The 8,791-nt window shown below is 41.6% G+C and overlaps 1 long non-coding RNA gene across 1 annotated transcript; it reads left to right on the top strand.

The window, feature by feature from the left end:
- The first annotated feature begins 276 nt into the window (after window positions 1-276).
- On the top strand, window positions 277-3,529 carry LOC129347339 (uncharacterized). Its single transcript, XR_008599391.1, has 2 exons — window positions 277-1,533; window positions 2,174-3,529. It is a non-coding gene; the product is annotated as an uncharacterized LOC129347339 (long non-coding RNA).
- Window positions 3,530-8,791: the final 5,262 nt, after the last annotated feature.

Raw genomic sequence — 8,791 nt, 5'->3', positions numbered from 1 at the left:
CTTCTTGCAGATAAATCTGTTGCCCTCAGGGGTGCGTTTACATAGGTGAGGACTGACTGTTCTGCAAGCCGAGAGTGATTTATCTGAAAATACCACCAGTAACCACACACACACACACACACACACACACACACACACACACACACACACACACACACACACACACTGCACTGAATCAATTCCTTCACTATGGATGAAGCAGCCTATTTCAAGACTCCAGTATGTGTGTGAATTAACACACAGCTGCACATGTGCATACAAACGCAAATGCGCTGAAACATAAGAGAGCACATACCATGCAGACTCCTCAGCCGTTCACAAAAAGAGGAGAAAAAAAACTATATTTGAAAGAGATTAAAAGTTGATATCATTTTGCAGAGGATTTCTGTTTTCTCATTTTTTTTTAACTGCAGCTGCCTTCTCATCCTGCTTGTAGGTCCTCCCTCACACACCAACAGAAAGGATTTCCTAGCAACGATTATAATGCGCGCGCACGCACGCACACACACGCACGCACGCACACACACACACACACACACACACACACACACACACACACACACACACACACACACACACACACACAGGCTGAACGCGCTGGGGCTCCCTCCAGCTATCAGCGTGGGTTTCCCCCTCCTTCTCCCTCCTCCTCCTTTTTTCTTCTCCCTCGCCGCCGCTCCGCCGTTGAGGGAAGGAAGGGAAGGAGGGAGAGAAAGAGAGAGAGGCAGAGGGTGAGAGAGAGAGAGCTCCCCTCTTCACAACTCTCCCCTGGAAGCCTCAGCTGCTGGCTAGACTGCGCGGTTACACGGGCAGCCTGCCTGCCTGCGCAACGGAATGGCGGCGGTGTGCAGACGGTTCGTTTTGCGCCAGAGCGGTCACGAACGAACAGAGACGGAAAGAGAGTCTGCGAGTGCACGACGAGGCTCGATTTGCCGGTGAAAGTCGCGGAAGAAACGGGAAACTGCTCCGTGTTTTTGAAGAGAGAGAGAGAGAGACAGAGAGAGGGAGAGGGAAGAAGAAGAAGGGGGATGGGGGGAGCTTGGAAAGCCACGAATGCCGGAGAAGTGCGCTTTTATTCGGTGCGTAATGACACGACGCGTCTCTCCGGTGGTTGTACCGACGTGCTGTTGACGAGAAGAAGAGGAGGGTGAAGGTGGGGGGGGTAGGGGGTTCAACATATGAGGCTGATGCCGCCGAATACCGGGGACGGTTTCATATCCAGATACTACAACCGACACGGGAGCAGAGGCTACAGCCCCATTGCGCGCAACACGGCGCACATGGCACGCCCCCTCGCCTCCCTCCCGCTCCACACTGACAGGGAGGCGTTTGCTGGGGCGCCATTTTCAAAAGCCTTCTTTGCATATGAGATGTGTTTTTGCTGCAGGAGGGCTGCAGCCCGTCCTGCCTTCTCATGTTACACAGTCTGTCTGCCTGAGAAGAGCATGGACTGAGGAAAACAAGAAATCTGGACGGAACCTCTAACGCGCCATCTATTCTTTTTAAATATATATATATAATTTTGTTGCAAAGGTGAGAAATTTTAATATTCATTTTTGGTAAATTATTAACAGCAAGCAGCTGTAGATTAGCAAGGTGGAGACTTAAAATAATTGTGACTGTGTTTTCTGTACCAAACAAGAAAGATTTTAAGTAGAAAATCCAAACAAAAAAGTATAAGTGATATAAATTACATGCACAATTATTTATTATAATTACGCAATGTAAAACTGGAAATATATTTAACCCACACCTAAAATGTGCCAAACAGAAAAAGCTAGACATATATATTTAGATGTAATGTTGGTTAAATATCTAACTTGAACTTAATAGGAGCTGCAATCTGAAAGAAACGTACAATTTCAGTTTTTAAAAGCATGAATGGATTTAAATGTTATACGTTTAGTTTAATTATTTTAGGACATAAAAACTAAATCGATCACAGGCTTGATAGGCGACACACAATCGCCATGTTGAGATCCTTTGTGTGTGTGAGTGTGTGTGTGTGTGTGTACAGATGTCTTATTACCACTGCCTTTATTTTTAACCCAAATTTAAACTCGTGTAATATGTACTTAAGTAGGCTAATAAATGTTCAAATTTATCATTTTTAAATTATGGTGAATGTAGGAAACTAACTAAATAATTCTACTGTTTTTTTTTCATTAAACAGAACAAGATTTACACAATAACCTTCAGCGAATTTGACACCAGAAGCAAAGCAGTGTTTCATTTCCCAAACAGCATGATTTCATCGTATTTTTTCCACACTAAAATATTTAATTTGAGGGAATTCTCTTTTAGCTTCTTGTTGTCTGATCTGATGTTGCATCTATTTATTAAAGTGTACAGGCTTGAGAAAAATCTAAAATTACAGGCTGGCTGCAGGAGCAGGCCTGCTTTACATAATTACATACAATGGACTAGTCTGCTCACTTTGAAGAACACGCTTTTAGTTCTACTAATCATCACAGCGTGTACCACAGCAGCTCATTAAAATGCAAACATATTATCCTTATTATCTTATTCGCAGTTTTGGTCATTCCATTTGAATATTTTTGACAAAAGCCAGCGTTCCGTTCTCCTCTCTGCGTTCATTTGTTCCACCGTCAACACACCAGGATACTTGGGAGTTTGGTTGAATAACGTGATGTTGTAAACAGCTCTAAGTGCGCGTCTGTGCTGAGGTGCGTTTGGCTGAGATCCAGTGAGAAATGCATGCGTTTTGTTTTCTGTTTTTTTGTGTGGTTTTTTTGCATGCTGGAGTGAGTGAGAAATTTCAGTGTTGGTGAAGTTAATTCAAAGTGACTGCAGCAGGACGGGCAGCTCTCGTGTGGCAGCACGATGAGGCGATAATAGCAATAACAACAATTACAAGACAGACTCACAGGCCAAAAATACTGTCGTCGGACAAACACGGAGTATTAATGTTACAGCAGGCAGACAGCAGGAAGGCTGCATTCTTTACATGCAGGTGTGTGTTAGACGATGGAAGCTGCTACAGAGTCCCCAATATTAACAACAATAAATTAATGTCAAATAAAAAAATTATGTACTAAAATATAAGTAGAATTTAAGATACGTTTTTACCTAAATAGTTTAACCATTAAAATAAAGAAGTGTACTGTTTATGTACTTTGAATTGAGTGACTTTTTTGAATTTTTAAAATGCAATAAAATAAAACAGTCATATAAATTAATTAAATGTGTTTCTTCATTATTAAATTAATTTAGGGAATAATGCTCTAGAGAAACCTCAAACATACAAGTAAATAATTACATTGCTAATAATTTTAATAGATTCTTTTCAGTCACCTTCTAGTTTGTGTTGAAATAAAGCTACATATTCATTTTATTAGCATACATATTTGAGACTGCTGCTTATATTACTGCGTGCTGTTGTTTTTTTTTTTTGCATTTTTTCTTGTTTTTACGTGAAAAGTGCCTGCTTATGAAACATTCTCGCAATATCGCTGTTTATTCCAAAAAGCATTCCTAACTTCATTAAAGCTCACTTTTACAAAAAGCGTTTTATCGTTTTTGTTCTTTGCGTCACAATGAATATTCATGAAGCAATTACAACAATTAGACGTGTTATATTGTCACTTGTGGCCTCTGAGTGTGTATCATTGTGCATAATCGTTGCAGGTCTGCCTGAATTAGTGTAAAATTTGCAAGACAAACATCACAGCTTTGTGTGCGTGACTGTGCGTTATGCAAACTTCAGAGAAATGTGCAGCTGATGGTTTTGTATTGAATGTAGCTTTACATTTTTAAAACGCACTCTTGTCAGTACAGGGTGGATAAAGGGGGTTGCGATGGACCCACAGCAGTGGAGCATGCTGGGATGTGTCCCCGCTGAGCTTGGCGAGGTGCTTTTAACAGCCACAAACAGCAAGTTTCGTCGGGGACTTTTTCAGGGTGTCAAGGAGTTGATTTAACGGCCTGCACGGTCCTCCCGCAGCACTGATGGGCGTCGTGCAGACCATCCATATCTCCATAATTGCATCGTGGGCAATTAAGGCGCAAATTAACAAAGTGGTGGGCCCATGAAGTGGAATACAACAGAGTCAGATCTGCAAACCGGAGCAGTGCGCCTGTGATAACTCACACAGCTGAGCGCGGGCTGGCAATAACACAAAAAAAAAAAATCACAAAAACATTGAAGTAACTTTGTGTATTTACGTCACAACGGAGGTTACAATTGTTTACCTACTTTTTCATGTAAAATGGTTTTTATACATAAAGTGGAGCCACTTTGGTGTTTGGAGAATGCGAATATGCAGCCTGTTGTTGCTCCACTTTACGTGCCCATTTTCACTACCAGTTGATTGTTTTGTAAGACAGAGGCGGAGCTGAGAGGAGGAGGGGTGAGGTAGGGGGTGAGGTGGTGGTGAGGGGCCCCCCTCCTCTCCTCTTCCCTCCACCCCTCCTCTCTCAGCCCCCGCTGCACTGGGATGGCCAGAGAGAGATCCCCCTCCCCACCACCACCACCACCCTACCCTATAGCGAGAAGGCACCCAGCTACGAAATACAATACAAACTCAATTAAATGCAGTCTCCGCTGCGATTTACCGCAATGAATGATAAATTGGTCGTCGTTCTCACACTGTAGGATCTCTGAAATTGCAATAATAGGCAGAATCGTTATGTAAAATATGCATAGGCCAAATTTACCAAATTTACTCCAGGAGGGGCAACTGTCTGTGTGCCTTTGTTAGGAAATTCTTGCTCAAATAACCAGGTTTGTCTCTAAAAGCGTGTGTTTAAGGTCAAACTGCTACATGGGTTAAATTGCCACATTGTTACCCAGAGAGAGAGAGAGGACGGCCACTGCAAAATAAAAATGTATGTGGGACTTTTTTCTCATATTGCGAGAATGCTGAATAATTTTGTGGCCGTCTAGCGTGAAATTAGTACATGGCAAAAGATGGTTTAGCAGTAAACAGTAGAGGAGAACAAAACCACGTGAACTCATTTTAAACATTTTTCAAACATATTCGCAGTCATTCACGTGTATTCAATTTAGACAATTATGTGGTGACTTTGAAAATAAATCAGAGTGTATCTTAAAACTCCTAAACTGTTTTAATATACTTCTTGCTGCTGCATATTCAGCCAAACATCACAAGTATGTTGGTTGCATGAGATTTGGAAGAGGGTAAATGAGGACACCTAAGAAAAATAAAGAATAATGAGGTTTAATCAATAATAGTTTTGAGGCGGCATCCTAGTCTCATAAAATGTGTCTGCTAATACTGCTGAACTGCGGCAAGTGTGCATTTTTGAGAGTAAAACACAAATTCAATTGATTTTGCAGCTTAAACAATCACTTAACAGACATGTGAATAAAAGTAATACAATATTCTGCATAAATCTGCGGTGACTGATGAATTATCATCTGACTGATCCCTGACTGACTATTGTGTGAATCCTGCTCCAAATTTAATCAATGAATTTCACTTAAGCGTCACTTATCAGCTGGTTTGATCATCAGATAATCAAAATTTTCAGCACTGGCTTGCTGCCTCAATGTCTTTTACATCCTGCTCAAACCAAAACCACAATAGGAACAACATATATATATATATATATATATATATATATATATATATATATATATATATATATATATATATATAAAGAAAGGACAATATTTATTTTATTATTTCATGTTGAAAATATAATTAATTATAGGCCATAATAATTTGACACTAGCTGATGAAACTACACACATTCATTTAATATGATAGATTTCTTCTGGTGGGTGTGTAAATATGTTGAGCATCAAACCACAAAACTCTTTTTATGACTCATATTCATAGCAAATATCACAGTGAATGGTATCACACTGATGTCGGTTATATGAGCTCATAAGACCTCTGAAGGAGAAGTGAAAGCCATGATGACTTTTTTTGAAAATATGATTTATTTTTGGTTATGTTAACAGCATTTTTTTCCTCCTTTTCGAACTGATCCATAATCATGCAAACTTTAAACTCAAGACGTGGCTGGTGAGCTACTCCTCCCATCAGGCTCTACTTCCCTTGAGACATTCAACGCATAGTTCAATTCTCTCCTTACTGACAGCATAAAACAACAAGCCCACTATTCATTTGAGAGTGTATCTGCACATTCCTTATTTCCCCTTCTCTTTCTAAACACTGACACTTTCTCATACAAGCCTTTCCCAATTACCTCGCCATGCTTTTAATTTTATAGAAGAGAAAAATCATTCCAGCATTTTGCTCCGACACCAGCGTGATGGGACCAAACGTGTTGGAACTGGGTGCAAAATATTATCTGTAAAGTGAGGCATGACGACCCACTTACACTTTGCAGGAGTGTGTACAAAACCTATTTCGAGACAATGTCGGTTGGGTTTTATTATAAAAATGGAAAACCTCAAATGAGCAGATTCATAAACAAATCAAATACTACAATTTCAAACAGATGTGTGTAATTAACTTTGAAGTCAGACTGGAGTACAGGGGACGTAATATTTAGGTTTTGATGGGTATATCTGGATGTATATGGCCAAAAGTGAGAGCTGTGTATCATGGCAAAATATTGATTTTGCAGTGTCCTGAGAAAGACAGACGAACGCTAACTCACTCACTCACTCACCCCCCCCATCCTCTTTATTCCATTAATCTCTCGGAGCGGTGTAAGATACTGGAGGGTTAGTGTAACATTGTGCAGCTCTAATATATTCCAGCCCTCACTTTGCCTGTGGCATCCATATGTTTAATTCCACTACAAATGTTTCAACAGCAAATGAAACTTGTTTCTTTCTCCCTTTTTTCAACATTAGGCTGGAGTTTGTGGAATATATATATATATATATACACACACACACACACACACACACACACACACACACACACACACACACACACACACACACACACACACACACACACACACACACACACACACACACACATCTAGAGGGCTTCTTTTGAGTGTGTGCGCATTTCAAAAAGGAGCTTTATTTAATTGGTTGTGGACCACCTGGAGTTTCAACATTTCCCTTGGCTGATTTCAGATCAACTATGTGATGTCTATAGCTGACGAAAAGATGGATGAAATTTGTCATTTGCATTGCTAAACTGACATTATGTTGCATGAAATGTATGCTGTTTATTTCTGTTTTAAATTTAAAAATATATGTTCAACATCATGCTTTATTTTTTTAAATAAAGATTTTAAATGGAAATCTTTGAACTATTTGGCTTTCATTAGTGGAACATAATCCTTTAGCCTTCACCTCAACACACACACACACACACACACACACACACACACACACACACACACACACACACACACACACGCAAACCTACAGAGAATTTAAATGCATCTACTCACACAAAGCACACAATAAACACAAGCACATGACCTGCAGGTGTGTGTGTGACACTGGACACCATCGACAAGACACTACACTCTCTGTATTAGCCTCACACACACACACACACACACACATATCAGGATCGTGTGTGTGCGGAGAGAGTAGATGTGGCGACCAGGAAGGAGGTCGCCAGGGGAGAAAGAGGAGGAGGAGAGAGGATAGCAGACTGGACAGGGTTAGAGAACGCAAGGGAGGGAGTATTGAATGTGTGTGCAGGTGTGTGTGTGTGTGTGTGTGTGTGTGTGTGTGTGTGTGTGTGTGTGTGTGTGTGTGTGTGTGTGTGTGTGCAGCAGGGCCATGGTGACAGGGGGTTTCTAACGTGTGCTTCCGGTGCAGAATAGCCCATTCATCATTCTCACATGGTGGGTTTACTTTGCCAGTGATAGAGAAAGGGGTGAGGAGCAGCGCTACAGGGGGAATTAATGTGTGTGTTTGTGTGTGTTGGAGGAGCGGGCACATCCACTGAGAAGTGGACCGATGACCAAACCAGATGTGAAGGTGTGTGCGTTTACTTGTGTGTGTAGGTGTGTGACAGGGTCAGATTTGTTCCCTCTTCCTTCACCCCTGGCTGACGTACCTGTCATATGCTACCATTCCCTGCCTCTCTTCTTTTCTCCCCCATCCTCACCTATGTGGAACTGAAAAAGACAAAGCACACACACACACACTCGATTGAGTTTCCGCCTCTCTACATTCCTCTAAAGTCACACATATATGTTCCGACGCACACCCATAAAACAGAATGACATGCACACACGACATCGCTGCCGAAAGACGACGCTTCATTTGAAGGTGTTTGAGACGACATCACTCTGGAATTGTGTGTGTGGGTTCAGAGTGAGGTCAGGTGACATAACGGACCATCTCAAACAAACCTCTGCTGCCATGACAACAACAAAATATGCAACAGGCCAGAGGAGGAGGAGGTGGAGGTCAAAGGCTGGAGGAGGAGGAGGACAGATGAAGAGTCACATCCTCTGTCAGTGTAAACTTCAACCACTGCACTGACTTCACACTCCCCCTCCCGTCTCCGCCTTTCTTCAGGTTTTTGTCTGTTAAATTCTGAATCAGCTCAACTGGAACGCCTGGTGCTTCTCAGAGGCTGTCTGCTGACCTCTGACCAGCAAGATCAGCTGGTTTTGTGTTATGGGATGCAAAGGATGTGCCACAGCCTCCCCTACTGGCCACATACCAAACCACACTCTGAAGGGAAGAAAGATCCCGAATCATCTGAATCTTATTAACCAAACCAATTAAAGGATCCTATGATTAAAAGTCTGCAGAGGAGGTGAGATTTGATGGAGAGTGTTTTTTTTCTGTACTTCAAGGGGAAATGGTGAAGGGTGAGAGAGGGGACACTGAGGAGAGGTCAGTGCA

Source organism: Amphiprion ocellaris, chromosome 18 (assembly GCF_022539595.1).
Source record: "Amphiprion ocellaris isolate individual 3 ecotype Okinawa chromosome 18, ASM2253959v1, whole genome shotgun sequence".
Lineage (NCBI taxonomy): Eukaryota > Metazoa > Chordata > Actinopteri > Pomacentridae > Amphiprion > Amphiprion ocellaris.
Note: the sequence above shows the minus strand (reverse complement) of the source record. Positions and strands in the feature narration are given on the sequence as shown.